Source organism: Empidonax traillii, unplaced genomic scaffold (assembly GCF_003031625.1).
Source record: "Empidonax traillii isolate 1590-97213 ecotype Southwest subspecies unplaced genomic scaffold, ASM303162v1 scaffold46:size3806547, whole genome shotgun sequence".
In the NCBI taxonomy this organism is placed as follows: Eukaryota; Metazoa; Chordata; class Aves; order Passeriformes; family Tyrannidae; genus Empidonax; species Empidonax traillii.
In genome coordinates this window covers 895482-913101 of record NW_020955239.1, presented here as the reverse complement: position 1 = coordinate 913101, position 17620 = coordinate 895482, and the positions used below count along the sequence as shown (strand labels likewise).

The 17620-nt window shown below is 37.7% G+C and overlaps 1 protein-coding gene across 12 annotated transcripts in view; it reads left to right on the top strand.

Moving 5' to 3' along the window:
- ZBTB20 (zinc finger and BTB domain containing 20) overlaps nucleotides 1-17620 on the top strand; it is a 502030-nt gene that overhangs the window by 155343 nt on the left and 329067 nt on the right. For all 12 annotated transcript variants that reach the window (XM_027878846.1, XM_027878839.1, XM_027878837.1 and 9 more), the window contains one exon: nucleotides 8959-9034. The gene's annotated coding sequence lies outside the window, so the exon portion shown is untranslated. The remainder of the gene's footprint in view (nucleotides 1-8958; nucleotides 9035-17620) is intronic.

The window sequence follows — 17620 nt, the reverse complement described above, 5'->3', positions numbered from 1 at the left end:
ATCTGAACTTCTCTTCTTTACGTGGAATGTAATTAATATATCGTCTTGTAGTGTTTTGCCCAGTGTTAGTGTTAACATGGTGGAACTTAATGTTGTATATTTTTCTGTACACAATTTTTTGTTAGATTTTTGGTTTTTTTCTGCTAAAAATGATAGTTTTAATTCTGTAGTTTGGTTGACCACCAGGAGGATACATTTGATCTTATCTCTTTATTTAAACACAGATTATGGAACAGGTTGAATACTCAGCCTCATTTTTCTAAAAATAACATTTTATTGTATTTTAGGGGTGTTTTATTTTTTGTAGTGCAAAGGGAGTCAGGATGAATTTTATCTTTGAACTTCAAACAATTCAATCATTGCAGAAGCCCTACAAGCCTAAGCTCATACCTAGTGTGTACTCTTCATCTTAAGTATCTGAAGCAGAGGTAAATCTTGCATAGATTTAAGTGTGTACACTCCATAGCTCCAGGTCCCTGGAATAACTGCAAATATAATTTGTATTGGACTAGGGCAGCAGGATGCTGAGGTATCTGAATCCAGTCCTGCAATATATTATATGTACTTGGCCTCCATAAAATAGTAGCCATTCTTTTTAAAAATCCATTTTAAACTTATCTAGTCATTATGCTGTTGTTTTATTATCTAGATTTTGCAGGATGTGGCTGGCAATATAGAAAGCTTTTTCTTGTTTTTACTAATATTGAAAGCAAATGGAAGGTTTTTTCCTCCTTTTTTCTTCCAAATATTATTTCCTGTCCTGACACAGTGATCAGTTAGAATCATTGCTGATATATTCTCTTTTTTTTTCTGCATTGTTTCTGGGGAAAAAAATTACAATAGAGCTTTGCCAAATCATAATGCAGGCACTGAACTTCCCTGGACTTTTATATAGTTCCATCTGAGTCTGAATTTCACTTCTTGTGAATTAAACAAGAATTACATATATGGACTTTATTGGGAAATGTTTGAAAGTTTGTATTGGTGTTACAAAAGTTTAAGCAGCAGATTTACAGTACAGTCCAAAGGTCTCAAAGCCCTCTGGTATTAAATTTGCAAAGATTTCTGAAATTAATGAAATTGGAGGGGGTTGGTAGCATTGTCCCTGTAATATTGAATCTCAATAGCCTGTACAATAAGATATTGTTCAGTATCCTCGTTGGGCCTTGAGCTTAATATGGCAGTTACATAAACTGAAATAATGTGAAACTTCTGGGCATGGTTTGTGCATGACATTGTGCAAGATGATGTTGGTTTTGGGCTTCAGGTTAATGGCCTTCTGGCAAAAGAATAAGTAATGTGCCAAAGTGAAAGACTGCACTGATTTGTGCTTCTGCACATGATGGGATAAAATCTGTCCATGAGTAATCTACAAGAGTCCTGATACCACTTGAGGTGCAGCTGTTTATATGAAGTCCAAACTTATCCTGTAGTCCTGACTTTGCCCTTTATTTAATTTTATTTATTATTGAAAGATAGTACATCCCTTCTTACACGTCGAAAACCAAACTTTCTCCCAAGGTCGTTTGGCAGACCTGTAGAGATAAGGCATCTGCTTAGGGCAGCGTAACAGTGATGGACTTATTATCCATCTAGCGGGTAGCAGGTCCACAGAGGCCACACTTAGAGTTGCTGCTCCAGGGACCCAAAGTGAGTATTGCCACCTCTCATTCTTTCCCCTTGTCTGGCATCAATTAGACCTTCAAATTCATGCCTCTGTGCTGATACCACTTCCCTCATTGTCTCTTTCTCCTGTGAGGCGAGTGTCACACCTTCATCGTAGTCCCTCCTCTCTCTGCAGTGACGAAGGGGAAATGGAAGCTTTGCAGTGTGGACAAGGCAGATTCTCACAGTGAAGGCAGAGGGAAGGAGGTGCATGGCAGGGAGATGGGGTTAGGCTGCTGCATGAGGGTAGAAGTAGTACTGTAGATCCTGGGAGAAGATCAAAGGTCCCAAAAACATAGATGACAGATTTCATAGGCAATGGAGATGAGTTTCCAGGTACAGTCTCCTTACGTCAGATAGCAAGGCGATGACCATTAGCAATAAGTCAAGAGCAGAAGTTGTGACAGCTTTCTGAAATTTCTGACAGCTGAAAACCTGTAGGCTTCACTCACTTATTCAAGTGTTGCTGTCTCAAAAAAGAGAACATTTAAAGTTATTTTGGCCTTATTCTTGAAGCAGCACGAGTAAGCTGAGGTTGTGGTGCTGGGGGTGTGTTCTCCATGCAAGGAAAAGGAAAGAGGCAGGATATAATGAACTTCACATCTTGCTGATATTGCGGAGTTTATCCTGTAAATATTCAACTGCTGTGTTTAATTGCTCAACACTTAAGAATATGCAGAATTCAAAACAAAGGTTTATCACTTTGATCTTCTCTGCCATAATGTCCCATGAAGTATATGTGGTTTGCCATGTGGTTTTTCATTTCATCTAAGCACATTGCCTTTCATCCAAGGTCTTGCCCTTTCATAGATAAGGGTCAGACTGACTTTCCTTGGGGCAGATCTATGAAGTAAGGGAAGAGGAAATAGCCATTAAACCTGGAGCGTTACATGTACCCAGTGTGTCTGTGGGGATTACTCCATGTCACCTCCTGTACCAGAATCCAGCAACAAAAAGGCTTTAACTATGCAGGGCAATGGAAATTCGGGAACTACAACTAAAGGAGGACCTTGTTTCCAAAAAAGATTTTAAGGATGTTACATGTGGTTACTTAAAACTTCGAAATCCTAATCATTAGAACTAATATTCTTACTCTAAGAAAGTAAGCCAGATGATTGTCCCTTACCACAATGACTGCAATTTATTAATTTAGTTTGCTTTGCAAGAGAGCCAGTTTCACAACTAGGTCATACCAGTGCATAGTAACATGATGAAGTCAAACCAATATAGTGAAAACCTTACTCCTGAGTTCACAACAAAATTCTCCACTGGTTTTCAATAACAACTTTACATTTTAAGATGTATTCTGTCTCATGCACATCTGCATTATTTGGATCTTACAATTTCAATACCTTTCACATTTCATACGTTAATTTTTTTTTAATCAGCAATTTTGGATGCTGTCAATATTTTCATTCATTTTCTGATCCTTAATGAATCTGTTTAATGATAATCCGAGCACATATTGCTCGACATCGGAGTAGATTCTTCTTTCTATTCTTATCTAATACCATTGATTAATAACTCATTTCTTCCTATCTGTCAGACAGTTTTTATCCACCTTATTTTAATAGTATCCAGACTACAATTCTCTAGTGCCTCTATGAGCTTCCTGTGTGGTACTGTGTGAAAGGCCTTGCTAAAATCCAAACAAATTATATCCGTCACATTACCTTTATCTGCCCAGTTTGTCACCACACTAAAATACCCATCACAATGAAGCATTTATTGATGTAAGTTTCTGTGTTAAACCCGAATAAATGTGAAGGTTCTGCTGTGATTACATGATAGAGCCTGCTTCTTAGCAGGTTTTACCATTTTATGTGCTAAAGATAATATGAGCCATGAGTGATGATTCCATTCAGCAGGAGCAGGGAGGCTGTGAAGATCAAAGCATTATGAACCTTGAAAAGAACTGGGAGAAGCTTATATGCTACAATAGCTTGTAAGGGGCATAAGTGAAGTCTTCAGGCTTTAGTCCAAGAGATGCTCAGAGAATATCAGATTCAGAGCTGCTTCACAAAAAAACTGCGTCTTTAGAGAAAGAATTGTTTGGGCAAGGCCTCATGAAAGCTGCATGCTGTCACTGTTCCTGTTCCTTGGGAACATAAACAGGATCTAGGGACAGCTTGTGCAAGAAAACAGTTGGAATAAGGAATATCATGGTTTTCGGCAGCCAACTTGATTACCATCATCGCCCCTGAGTAGGAGGAAAGCTTCAAGAGGTATTTAGAAGGATGCTGGGTCCCACCTGATTATAGAACTATCCATTAAACTGCACTTTAGGAGTCCAGGTCAGATCTTAAGTACAGTTATAGAAACTAACTCTTCTGTGGGTTGAGAAGTTCAGCTTCTCATGTGCTTTCACAGCTGGGCTTCTCAAGTGCTTGTTGCTTACTCTGTTAGCAGTAGGAATAAACGAGAGGGGTGGGCTGTGCTATTAGGGGATCCAACACATCTAACAAATTTGAGGGCCCTTGTGGTGAAATTGCATTCAGTACCTGTTTCAAAGTGACCATTAGGATGGATTATGCATTGCGTCTTTTATTCAGTTGAGTGTCTAACTTTCTGAAACCCAGATTTCAAGGAGTGTTAGTCTTTGCCCAAAGGTACTTTTTTCATACTTGAACGAAATAGTTCAAATACTATCGGGGGATGTGTGTGAAATGGAGCCAAAAGTACACCTTTTTCCTGATTAAAATGTTCTTCTAGCTGAAAGAGCCAGGGTTTGGAAATTAAAATTTATAATGGATACAGTCTTCACTAGGAAAGTAAACTCAAAAGTTGAATGCCATAAGGAAGACAAATTCTCTGTGGGCTCTCATCTTTGCAGTGAACTAATAACAGATGGAGATTTACCATTTTGACAAAGAAACCTTTGGTCTCCTGTTGTCCATTCCTGTAGTGGGAGGAACCCTTGATCCTAGCACAATGCTGTAGGTTGTCCTCTGCTCTCCTGTTCTACTAAATCACAAAAAACCTTAGGTTTCTCCCATCAGCAGCCCTGTGCCTCTGGTTTGAGCCACAGTCCTATAGTGTTACAAATGAGCACAGATCAACACTGCTCTACCATACAAATGGTTGTGAGCTTGAAGGCAGAACTGGAAATTGCAAAAATTCCTGCATACTTTTGAAAGTGTACCAAGATCTCCAATTCAGGAAAGCTTTTTGGAAGGATTTTTTTCAAGCTCTGGCATTACTTTTTTTTTTTCCTTTTTTTTTTTTTTTTTTTTTTTTTTTTTTTTTTTTTTTTTTTTTTTTTTTTTTTTTTTTTTTTTTTTTTTTTTTTTTTTTTTTTTTTTTTTTTTTTTTTTTTTTGTTCTATCACCTCAAGACAGGAGACTGGTAACAAAATAAAGCTGTTTATGGAGAAGTAATACCAACTAAAATGCATTCACCTTAAAAAAGCAGTAGTGTAATGTTGTATCTATCTTAATAAGATTTATTCTTTTGCATTACTGATGAACCTGGACAGAGCATTGTGCTGGTGTGTCTATGGTTCCAATTTCAAAGTTTGCTTATTTGTTGTTAACTGAGGAGCCTGTAAAACATTGACACTCCTTTTTTCATTTCTGTGATGCAATTAGTCCATAGCCTTGCTTATGTTTTCAAACCTAAAATGCCAGAAAATAAACTAGGCCATATTCTAAGTAGTCATTTAGGTTCTGAAGTTGGAATGAGGTCTCTTGTCTGGCCCATGAGCAGTTTTGAAAATTCTCTTCAAGGTCTTGGGTTGTTTTTGTTCGTGTATGTCTGTTTGTCATCCAGTGCCCTCCCCTTTTCCTGTTGCTGAAGATGACTCTGAATATTATCAGTGGGGTTTTTTCTTGAGTCAGGACATCAGTGTTTTACCTACCTGAGTAGTTATGTGTTGCTATTGCTTCATCATTGATTTTCAGTTCCAGAAGTGAACTTGAGAAAGATCAATTGACTGATGATGTAACTTCTGTATGTAGAAAATTCTAAATATATCAATAAGTGTTGTACTGTATTCTCTCCTAGCCTTCCCTGTCCTCATAACTAATCAGCTGTATAGGATTCTAATTAACCTGCTCCATCTGACTTAAGGTATTCAAAGAAAATCAAAACCTCACAGATATGGAACTTCCTTTTTGCTAAGAGTTGCAGAAAGCCGACATCTTCTGAAATGTTTCCCAACAACAAATTATACTTTTTTTTTGTTCTGTATTCTTTAATTTTTAGATGGAATGAATGTGGTTCTTATGAAAGTGGGGAACTAGACCATAAACATGAGTCAGGCAGAGTCAGGAGCCCTTGTAAGTCATGGAATATTGCTAATGAACTTCAGTCGTACAGTCGGTAGCTTTCCTCTCACGGTTTTCAGTCTCTGCCTAAGCTTTATGGCAAGCAGAAATCATAAGAAAGCAAAGCGTGTTTACCTTCTCATATTTGTTTTTAAAGCCTTTCCTAAGAGCTAGCACTTGCTCTACTGTTAACACTTTACTCACGTGCCTCATTCCTGACCTGCCATAGTCTTCATTCTTGCCATTCCAGCTGTTGGACCTCTCTCAAGTAGAAGTTCATTGCCTTATTCTTGAGCCATGTCTCTTGCTTTCCAGAAGGGAATTAGGGCACTCCTTTCAGTCAACAATCATGATCTCCTGCTCCACAGGTGTTAAGCATCATCACCTGTGCACAGAAATGCAGGCCCCCTGCTTAAGAATCTACCTCTGTTTCTACCTCTGACTCATACAGATGAAGTCACAGGTTTCTCAGTTTGTAAAAGGAAGATACTGCTAAGTGGCAGTGATAGGTATTCTGAGTTTAATGAGGTTTTCCCTGGGTTTTACAGTAATTTGTAGCTAAAATAGCTCTTTAAGGTGCTCTGGCTGTGTTTGTTGTATGTCAGGAGCTCTGTTAACTATGGTTATTTAATCACAAGTTTTTCAAGGTGGCAATGAACATGCTCTCATAAAGAGCTGTTTCCAAGGCTGTGTTTCTTTTAGTGGAAGGATCGTAGCGTGTGCTGGTTGTGCCTGCCTCGAGGAGAGGGACCATTTTATCTGCAGGCACTATGCCCTCATGCTCAACTTCCAGAGTAACACTAAATGTTGCATTCCCTCCTTTCCAATCAGAAGAACGTGTGCAAAGCATAAAGGACTTAAGGTAAAAAATAAAAGGGATATACACTGAAGAGCAGTTGTCAGGATGGTGCCCAGCATGGGAAGGAGGTTCTATGCCCTTGTGCTTTGATAGGAGAGGGCCATGTTTCCTCGTTCTCTACAAGAATTTGGACAAAACTTACTGTGGTGAAGTCCATGCACCAATTTATTCCTATTTAGGTCATTGGAATAGGGCTTCAGTGGTGCAGTCTGTACGCTGGCTCTCTACACAGGGATACATTTCACCCTCAGTGAATGCTCTTTGTTTTCTCAGTTGAGGTCAGTTTTTCATTGCATTCATTAGAAGAAATAGCTTTGGATTGTAAATACTGCTGCCCCTCTCCTTGTCTGCCAGTATTACAGTCCTGAAGATGTTAGAAAAGGGGTAAATTTGGAAGGGGAAGGAAGGGAAAGAATTGGAAGTCCAAAGACCGAAGCTGTTATAACTTATGTGACAGTTGTGCTGTTGCCTGCTTTTGATGGACTTACCAGTTTTCTTGCCTGGGTTTCTCCCCAGTTTCTCAGTCTGACTACACACCAGTCAGGAGAAAGAAGGAAAATTGTTTGATATAATGTTTGTGTAAAGGATGAAGAACGTGTTTCTCAAATGCTTCCTTCAGGAAAAATTTCATCCAAGCCTATAAAGGTTATCTTGTGGCATCATCCTACTGCCTGTGTCAGGGGGCTCTTGTTCCATTATTCAAATGCTCAAGAATTGTTTCTGGTTCTTGCTTTGCTGTCCCCCTCTGTGCTTTGTCTCCTGACCTTCAATACCTCTGATCTTGGCAGAGTGGGAAAGTTAAACCTACAAATAAGTTCATGAGCTCATTCTTGTTTGTGATATACATGTGTGTTCGAGCACGTTTGTGTGACAGGATATTGTCTGATACAGTGCATTTCATTTTTAAACATGTGGGGATGGGTTGAGAAGGCTCATATAACTCTGAAGTCTGAAGAACTAGATTTTTACTGATGAGAGAATAAAGCAAAATTTCACTTAGGAACTTAGGAACATTCAAAATAAGTATTAGATTCACATCCAGGATTTATTTGCCGATCTCTGTTAGTGTGCTGCTGGTGAAGAGAATATCTTGGGCTTTGAATTAGATAAATTAGGCAAGTTCTGCTGTCACCTTTTAAAAATAAAATTTAATCAAGTTTTGATTTGTTCCTTTAAGGAGTCATTGGTACATTGTATGTGTCTGTGTATATTGCTGTATGGTTTGTTATTATGAGGCTGAATCCTGACAACTTATTGCAAAATTGTTTTAATTTATTATTAATATTTTTTGTTTTTCTCATTTCTCCTGGTTTTGGAGCCTTTATAATTAGATATAATTAAAACCACAGGTTTTAAACTCCAGTCTAACATTTAAACTCATATTTATGGTGCAACCCCTGGAGTTTTATTGTCATTCCAACTATTCCAACTGCATTTTTAAAAAAAATATATTTTTTTTGCATCTGTTCAAATGCTATGTCTACAGCTACCACTTCTTAATCATCTGTTTTGCACAGTAACGTGACATTTATTTTACATGATAAAAAACTGTGCAGTTTTACAGATGAGCTGTTTCATATCCCTTAACAAAAGGTTGCAAGGGACCTTTTGCCTTGTACACTTTAAAACTGCTTTCCTCTTTTTGAACTTGTCTTTCTCTGCTCCTCCGTGCAACAGTCTGAAAGTGCTACATGCTGTAGAACGAATTTTTAAAAATATTGTTGGCTGGCATTATGTAAAACCATATTTTCCCTTTTGGTGCGTATGTTCTGGTCCTAGCAATGTCCTTGTTTTGCTGAAATTAACATTTTTCTCCTCACAGTCATTGGTATGTGATGGTGTTTTTCTGTCTTCTTTAATTGTGATGCCTTTTTTTTTAATTAGTATAAGGTTGATTGTTAAAATTAAGCGGCAGAAGGCTTCTTTCCAAGTTATTCCGAGATCTTTTTCTGAAGAAATATTTTTGCTAGTCTCAATTGCCTTTTTCCCCTTCTTCTTTCATTGCAAACTACTCTGGGAAGAGCTTCTTTTAACAAAAAAAAAAAAAAAAGGCTACGCTTGACTGATAATGCATTGCTTTGGATGGTGAAACATTATGAAAGTTTAATTTTTAATTAAATCTGAAATACCAATTATAACTGAAAGAGATTTTAACCTGTTTCTTTTCAGACTGCCTGAAGTTACATTGTAGATGCTGAAATCACTGCACCTTAAAAACAAAAAGATTAAGCTGCTCTGCGTTCCTGTAAGTAAAAGCTTTTCCGGTACCTTTTGTCCATATTTTTCCTCTATATGCATCCAAAGTGTTAGCACAGTGGCTGGTTTTGGATAAAGGTCAGAGTCCCCTTGAATAGGATTTAGAAGTTCAAAGGATGTTTTATTTAAAAATTAAAAAGGAACTTACATCTAGCAGATCTTTAATTTCAGACCACTGAATAGATCCTTCTTTTCTGCTTTGTTTTGAGTATTATTAGAAATACGGTGCATCTCTGTTTATTGACTTACAGTTCCTGTTGCTTTGTCAGTGAGGATTTCTGCATGTTGGTGCAGAGATAACAGAAAGTAGCAGAAGATTCCTTATAGCGCAAAATAATAATTTATTCTCTTCTTATGATGTCGTAACAAATTCTTCTCCTTTATAAAAGAAAAAAAACAAACAACTTTCTGATGACATCACAGGGGACTTCAGCTGCTTTAGGGTGTAGATGAAGGCAGAAATGCCTAATTCATCTGTGCTGTGACACAACAAAACAGTCAAAAAAACATCTATGTCTCTCAGCAAGAAAGGAGTCTCTTTCTAAGAGGAGAGTTATTCCATAAATGCAGGTCAGATTGTACATCACTCTGATCTACCCTCATTTAAAATCGGTTTATTGAATCTACTTGGGTTAATAATTAAGATTTGGAACTCTTATGGCTGAACAACAGGCATGCAAAAGAGGATTGAAAAATATGGTTTATTCAGATACTTATTATTTAATGAAATAATAAGTGAAAAAAAAAATCCAGGAGCTTGTACTTAGTAAGAAAAAGATTGATTTCAGTTGAAGAGTACAAAGCTGGGGAATATTACAAAGCAAAGTCAGTTTGTTTTCTTGTTTGAGATCAAAATGTGCAGTCTATAATGAAATCCAGAGCCTTCTTCCAAAGTGATGCTTTTGTACTTCAGGGCTAAAATATTTTAACTATTAGGTGGGATTTATCATTCCTTCCCCCCTTTTTCTTTTTTTAATATATTTTAATGTTTTATTATAAACTAGCTAAAGGGTACAGTCACACTGTGGGCAGCTAATGCATGCCCCTTCCAGCATGTAGTGCCAAGCATGACTCAGACAGGCAGATTGTGCCATTCTGGCTCTATTCCATTGTGTTTTTACATTACTGGCAAGGGCCATGCCATTGTGTTGTTTAAATATTGTGTATTAACTGCAGGCTGTGGCCAGTGAATGGTATTTAACATTTTCTGCTCATCATTGCTGAATATGAGCAGCTTCCTTGGCCACCAGAGGTTAACCTTGAAATTACACTGGTGAGCAGAGTTGAAAACACTCGTGGATTTGCTGGGTCCAGCAGCAATTTAAAGGGAGGTGTTTGGGTAAAAATAGGAGACCTCTTCTGAATCTGTGAGTACAGAATTTCATACTTGTCTTCTTATTCAGTGTGAATAACCAGGACAATTTTTTTTTTTTTTTTGGAAAGTAATTCTCTTTCAAAAATGCAAGAGCAGAGTGAGGAGTGAATTTAGACAAGTTCTTTGAATCCTTAGGATCCAAATGGTCACTAACTATTTTGCCCTAAGGCAAAATGACAGGTAGCAATATATGGACCTGATGATTGATGATGCCTGGAATGTGCTGGTTTTTTTTAGTTATGTGCAACTCTAGGCTTTGGAGGGGGAAAAAAATACACTAGTGTAAAACACGTATAGGAAATATTTTTTAATTTTTTTCTTTTTTAATCTGGAGCATCAAGTGCATCAACACAGATGTTAGGCAGCTTTCTCAAGGTCCAAGTGAATCAGTGGTCAAACTGGGAATGGAGTATGGGATCATGACTCCCAAGTCTTTTCTGCCTAGTTCTTTCTGTTCCATGAAGTAAAAGTTTGTTTCTAATCCTCAAGTTTCTTGTATCATTTGCTTTAAAACAAAAAACCCCACTTTTAAACTTCTAGCTGCTCCTAAGTTCTGTAGCCTTGGCATACAGCCTTTCTCTGGAATACAGAAGAATAAGGTGAAGAAACTTTTACATATGCATATGCATCCTGTAAAATGAGGATGAGATTCTTACTACACCTGGTGTCCATGCAACTCGTTACTTGCCACAATAAAAATGATGGCACTTTTTTATAGAGGAAGGTTTGGTTTAAGGATTTCCTTTGTTTTCTGTTTGTTTGCTGTAATCAGATCTTTAATAAGGTGAACCAGTATGACTTTCCTATACTAACCCAAAAACAGCAAGAAGAAAAAGCAAACTGTGTTCTGGTAGTTTTGTATTTGATTTTTTTAACTGAAGGGTGGAAATCTTGCTTTAGGGTAGGGATGTCTCTAAAGCAACTGATTAATATAAGATGGACCAAATTTTTGGGTAATATAAAATATACTTGACTTGGTGCCTGGCATTAGAAGAAAATACATGTTCACAACACATGAACATCTGTCAGACAGCTGCACGAGAACTCATCTTTCTAAATGTGGTGCAGGTACACTCTTTATGGAAAAAGTCTGTGGGCTGATTTCTGTGTTGTCTGCTCTGTACTATCAGCTGTGGGTTGATAGGCAAGTCGATCCATTGAGGTCAATGGGACTACTCAAATACTTAAAGGATTTTAAGTATTTTGCTCTTTGCAACTGAGCCCAAATAGGATTAAGCTAAGCATTAACAGCTACCTCTGCTCACGTTCAGCATCTGCATGATTTTGGAATGAGACAGTGGCAACGTACTGTTTGTGGAGAAGATTCTGCACGCATAACCTTGTAAACCTATACAAGAGATGCAGTAGATGTGCTTTCAAAGCAATGGTTTTAGTTACCTTGCCAAGGGCCGAGGGCAATAAAGATTATATGACATGTTATTTTTGTTAAAAAGAAGCTGGTTTGTCAAGGTTTCAACCTTACACAGGTTTGTGATCTGATTGCTGACCAAGAGATCCAATGTTGTAATCTTAATGGATGCTGGATCAATGAGTGGCATTGGACAAGTCATTAAACTTCACTGTGCCTTGTTCAGCAGATCCCATTTTCAATCTGGTTCAAACTGATACAACTCTCTGAACATTATTGAATTTGTGTTTGCAAAGCTCTTAGAGGATAAATAGTAACCATTGTTATTATTAATAAGTATATTGTGTTGCCAAATCACAATGGATGGAGATACGGCCACTTGTGGGGGTAGTCTTTCACAACTTGCTTATGCCTTTTTTTAATTCCATCACTCAAAGGTATCGAGGCCAACTCCAATTTACAGAAGTATTTCTCATGTCACTCTCCCTACTGTTGAGTATTTTATTGTTTGTGTTCTCTCTCTGTGCTGCTGCTTCGCTACTTCCCTCCATGCTGAATTAAAGCAAACTTTATTCCCTTTTTGTTGGTATCATACAGCATAGGCATTTGTGTAGCCTACAAATTACATAAAGCAAATTCATTTTGTCTAGTGATTGTTTGCTGATGATGTATGAAACAGACAGAAGACAGTTTGAATTTTCATAAGTTCAATTGAGCTTGCAGGCATAAAGAAAGGAACAGGCAGAACCCGAGCCAATGTGACACAGTAAGCTGGCATCCCAGAGTGCAGGCTGCATGTGTAGCGTCAGGATGTCAGGGCTGAGAAGGGCTTCGTCCATCACAGTAGTGCTTTCAAATGAAGGAAGAGTTTTGAAGCAACAAACAAGTCACCCTACCATGTTCTTCATAGTGCAAGAATCCTCACAGTTCTTGGCAGATATAGGATCTGTCCTTCCCTCCTGTAACTTGCTGTTTTAACTAGAATTTCAGGTCTAAGATGGGCTTTGAGTCCTGCAAATTCCCGATTCTTGTTCCTCTGACAAAACATAAACCCCCATGAGTTTAAGCCTTTTTCTTTTCTTTTCTTTTTTTTTGTCTTTTTTTCCTTTTGATGCAGAAGATAGGGGCTTGTAGAAGCTGTGCTGCAAATGGGAAATGAGTATGGGAAGCACTTGCTTTGAACAAGGATCAATGTCTTGGGGCTGACTGTCACTGAGGAATAGTGTTAGCAGTAACAAAGAGAATTAATTTTGGCTTTTCCCCTTCCTATACCAAGGCATTAATCCAGAAACTCATGGGGATAAATTCTGCCCTGATTTCTACCTGTGGAACCCCAGTGGAAATGTGGAGAGGTCAGAAATGTTTGTCAAGGCAGAAATTGTCCTGGAGTTAAAACTGCTGAGAAAGCAGAAACTGGTTGATTGTTATCTAGCCGAAGGGCAAGAGGATATATAGGAGCCTTACGTAGCATTATATGCTTCTGAAAGTGTTGCTTTTGTTGTACGTTAAGGAGAATATGATTAAAAAAAAATAATCTAGTGAAAACTTATAATCAGGAGCACAGTGATTAATTGTTCTTCATGTCCACTGGGAGAAAGACCTAAAGAAATCAGTTCAATGAGCAGTGAAAATTACCAAGTTGTATATCAGGAACCATCTTCTGACTGTATCAGCTGTAAAGTGCTGTAATGCACAACCTGTAGGTGCTGTGGAAGCAGGGGAAGTTTCTTTTTTAAGGAATGGCTTAGAAAACCATCTCTCAGGTAGTGGTAGAACTTCCCATAAGACAGAAGACCAGCCTGGATGGGTTCTGTTGCTCCCTGACATTCTCTGATTCAGTATACTGTTTGGGAATGTTGGTATGTGGCTAATACACGCCTGATTAATAAAGCTTAATGTTCCCAGAAGATCTCCAGGGTTCTCATTTTTCCATCCTCTCATAACTGAAACCACACTGTCTCTAAAAAGATTCAATTGAGCTGCTAGGATTTTGCTTTGACTCTTCTTTTTTTTAGAGAAGGACAGGGGAGGGAGTTTTATAGATACCAAAGAACAGATTGTCAGTCACACAGAGTCTGCAAGGTTTCTTTCCAGTCAGTGCACAAATGCTGATTTGTTTCAGTTACTGATTTTTAAAATTTGGATTAATGGAGACACTCCAGGTATTGTCTGATACAAACTCCTCTGACGCAGAACATGGAGACACTTGAAAGTTGCAAATAGGATTGATGATCACAGAAAATACGTAATAAGGCTGAAGTAAAGCCTGCTACAAAAAGGTAAAAGTGTCAGGAGATTGGGAGCTTTGTAATTGTCTCTGTTCTCTTATGATTGTCTCTGTTTTCTGAATTTTCATCCTCCAAAGATGTATTCGCTTAATGGAACTGCAAATCTCAAAACGCAGTTGGCCAGCCTGAAAATTTTATTAGTTCTCAGGTTGGTTTTAGTCAGTCTCATTCACAACTTAGCACAGAAAGGGAGTTGGGAATTATTATCCCTCATGCTTTTTTTTGTTTCCTTACAAATGTTTAATGTTTGGGGTTTTTAGGAGGTGGAGGGATTGTGTGGGGCTTTGGTTGTTGTTGTAGGTCTGTATTTTAAGGGTATGAGTTGCAGTGTACAAATGGGTAGAGTCAAGATATTTTTTCATAGATGGCAGCTCTTGTTTTTGCAGACTAGTGGTCACAATAGATGAGGATAGGAAAATGGCTCTCCAGTGTGTGGTTACTTTAGTACATAAAGGAGTATGGGCTGTGATTCACTCATATTAAAAAGGCATGGGAATATTAGCATTGATTCCCCGCATAGCCCTGCTGTAGCAAGTTGTAGTAAAACCCTTCAGCATTTCACTGAAGATGTTATGGTGAAAGTGGAAAATCTTCCACTACATTTATCAAAGCATTTGCTACTCTACTTCAAGATAAAATAAGGATTAAATATTATTGAGCAAGGAAGGTTAACTTAGACCGGAGATGTCATCAGATAAGCTACAAAAACTAAAAAAGGAACATAGACCTGGCCTTTTCCAAACCTTGGTGTTCTTATTTTGCCCTAAACTAGTGTGTAATGGGAGGAACTCCAGAGAAAGGCATTGCGGTTATTCTATATTTACATCAGTGTCCCTGAGGACACTTGCACTGAATCATTTCAAATTCCAGAGTCAGATATAGGGCAGTCTGATGAATGTAAGTTACCCAAATTTTCTGGTCTATTTTCTTAATTGGTATAAGTTGTCTAGCTCTGAATTTTACTATAAGGGATCTCATTCTTATTGCCCTCTTTCCCACCATTGCACCTGCATCTATGTGATAGATTAGAAGAGATTTTTATCTGTTTTGTCAAAATTCATCTGTTGTTTTCGACAGTTTCCACTGGCATGAAAAAGATAAGTATATTTGCTTTACTTATTTTTTTTAATCATAATAAAAAATTAGTATTTGACTTTGCAAGTTGATTTCATGTCAGCAATAACTGAAGGCATCTCTAAGTCAGAACCTGCATTAACAAATTTTTTTAACCTGTTGCTTTCCCTGGCAGTTTTTTTCATTGTCTTCATAATGTTTCCTTAGAAATTTTGTTCTAGTTCATGCGGTGTTCTTACTGAAATTTTGAATAATGAGCAAATTTTGCAGAATGGAAGAGTGTTATCTCCTTTCTTTCAAGACTTGCAATAAGTGATGGAGAATCATATGACTCTTATTAGCAGAATCTTTTCCAAGTCATAATTTTCTCAACATTACTTCACAACAGCAATGGTAGCAGTTGTGCACCAGTTGTGCACTACAATCTCTCTGAATATGAACCAAGTCATAATCATGCAACCACAGTTCATTTAAGTGGGGTATAGTGGCATGGTTCCTAAAGATATATAGTTTGCAAGATCAGACCATCAATGGAAAAATCTGAGCCAAAGGCAGATGAATTTTTAAATCTTCCTAGCTTCTTTTTCATTCATTAGGGTTTCAAGTGAGGAGGGTAATCTGTTTTGTCATGTCTGTTGCCCTGTTTTAATATATGACTAACCTTCTTATGTCTGTCTGAGTGGCTGTCACTTCTCCAGAACAAGTGATACTGGATTTCTGAAGCAAACAACTATAAAATGATCATCCTTTGGGTCAGATTTAGTGTGTAAATGACAACTTTAGCCTGGATGCAGTTAGCGATTAGAGGGAAATTCTAGTGGTCAAGGAATCACACAAGCCTGAGGAATGCAGAGAGAGAATGCTGAGGGATCCAGAAACCAGGTGACCAAGAAGGTATAGAATTAAATTAATCTATCATCTTGATGGAAAATATAGCAAGTTTAGAAGTGAAAAATCCCTAAATCAATAGGCAAAGCTGCTATAGGTACTGATGCTCATGGATGGCACCTGAATGTAAGAGTTGTGATTTCTCATTGTTGTTTCAATCCTGCAGGAAGGAAGGGATTCTTCTTTTTACTTTTGTTGGGGCTGCAGTGCTGTTGAATTTGTCCCGGTGACTCTTGGCCATGTGAAAATCACCCCAGAAAGGATCCCATTTTCTGGGTTTTTTTCTATGTCACAGATTGAAATATAACTGCTTCTCAGCTTCTTTTGTGTGTGTGGCTCAGAAAATACTACTCTTTACATCTGCAACTGCCCTTATTCTGATCATGCTTTCCATTCACGAAGCATTTGTCATGGCAAACTCTTGTTCAATTTACCAGTCTTTCTTATGCTGTGGTGGTTTCATGCCTATGTGCTGATACACATGGCTCTAGAACAGCACTGAGGAAAACAATCAGATACTGGTACAACTCTAGATATCTAGCAAATATTTAATTTCCTCTGGATACCAGTCATGGTCACCTCAAGTGTTTCCCTTCCTTGTCCAGGGAACTGTCCTTTGGCAAGAGTTCAGAATTCTTAATGTAGGAAAGTAATCACAACCAGTAGGTATGATTGTAATATATAAAAAATGTAAAATCCTGTAATGTATATGTTCTTGGAGTGGTATTGAACCAAAGCTTTGCATTCATAGTCTCTGAACTTCTGGGGTGCTCAAAATGTCATTCTTTTCTTATATGTAAATCTTATACTGTTACGAAGATATGGAAATGGATGATGAAAGGACACTTTGCTAGTAGATCCAAAGCTAGATGCAATAGCATTTAGGTGCATGACTCCAAGTAGAATTCAAACCTCAGAGTCAGGGTCTTTATCCAGTACGAGAGATGTATTAAGGGCAAAGGGAAGCATCTTTTTGGATGGCATTCAACCTAGAGGCAACCAAAGGGTAACTCTAGAGACTAAAGACTTGGTAACTCTTCCGTGGACAGGATTTTTTACTAGTAAGATTTTTTTTCCTTACTGCAATCATTCATGTCCCAGAGAATTCCAAATGTGCTAGGTACATTTTACTTTTTATGAAATTACCAGTTGTTACAATACATATTTTATCCCCCTATAGAATTTTCCTTTCATCAACATGAGATAGGCATAGATTTCCTGTGCCTTATAATAGTGGAAAACATTTCTGATGTCCCTGCGTTGTCAGACTGTCAGGAGCACAATTTTCTATGTGATTATCTTTATTATGATTTAATTACATTTAAAAGCGTTTGATTTCAAAAATCTCTTACTCTGCCTCTGTCATAATGTTTAGAATGTATCTATACCATACAGTAGTTATTCTTTAGGTTCCTTATGCTTCTATTTCTTGTAAAATAAATATACTGTTTAGCAAAATAGATGTTCCTTTACTTATTGTGGTTCGAAGCCATTACCCTCCCCGCTTTTATCTAGCCCACTTTTAATACGAGCTTACAATCACTTCTTTAGTTTGTGGAGTTGATGAGGAACTAGGAATTT